The sequence below is a fragment of the Plasmopara halstedii genome, assembly GCF_900000015.1.
Source record: "Plasmopara halstedii genome assembly, contig: Scaffold_3060, whole genome shotgun sequence".
Classification (NCBI taxonomy): Eukaryota; Oomycota; class Peronosporomycetes; order Peronosporales; family Peronosporaceae; genus Plasmopara; species Plasmopara halstedii.
This window is the reverse complement of record NW_020189964.1, coordinates 1,818,768-1,819,155: the sequence shown is the minus strand read 5'-3', so window position 1 is coordinate 1,819,155 and position 388 is coordinate 1,818,768.

The following is a 388-nucleotide window of genomic DNA, read 5'->3' as shown; positions in this document are numbered from 1 at the left end:
TCTACACAGATCATGCGTCACTACGCACTGCGACTCAGTCGCCCCACCTCTCGCAGAGAATAGCTAGATGGCTATCCTTCTTCGCGGCATATAACTTCGAGGTGAAGTATAAGCCGGGAAAGCATGGTGCTTTGGTTAATGCGTTGTCACGCAGACCAGCCTATGAGCTTGCTTATGTGACAATTGTAACGTCGTCTGTGACGGTTTTGATCCGTACCGCGTATGCGGGTGATGGGATGTGTGTAGCGCTGCCACGAACTCTAGGGAGCAAGGAATTCGGAAACTTGGACAAGAAATTGTCACAGAGACAGCGTGCACGATTGCGCCGATATTCGTTGAATAACGGCTTGCTATATTATAGCACCGGTCTAACGGGTACACCACGAAC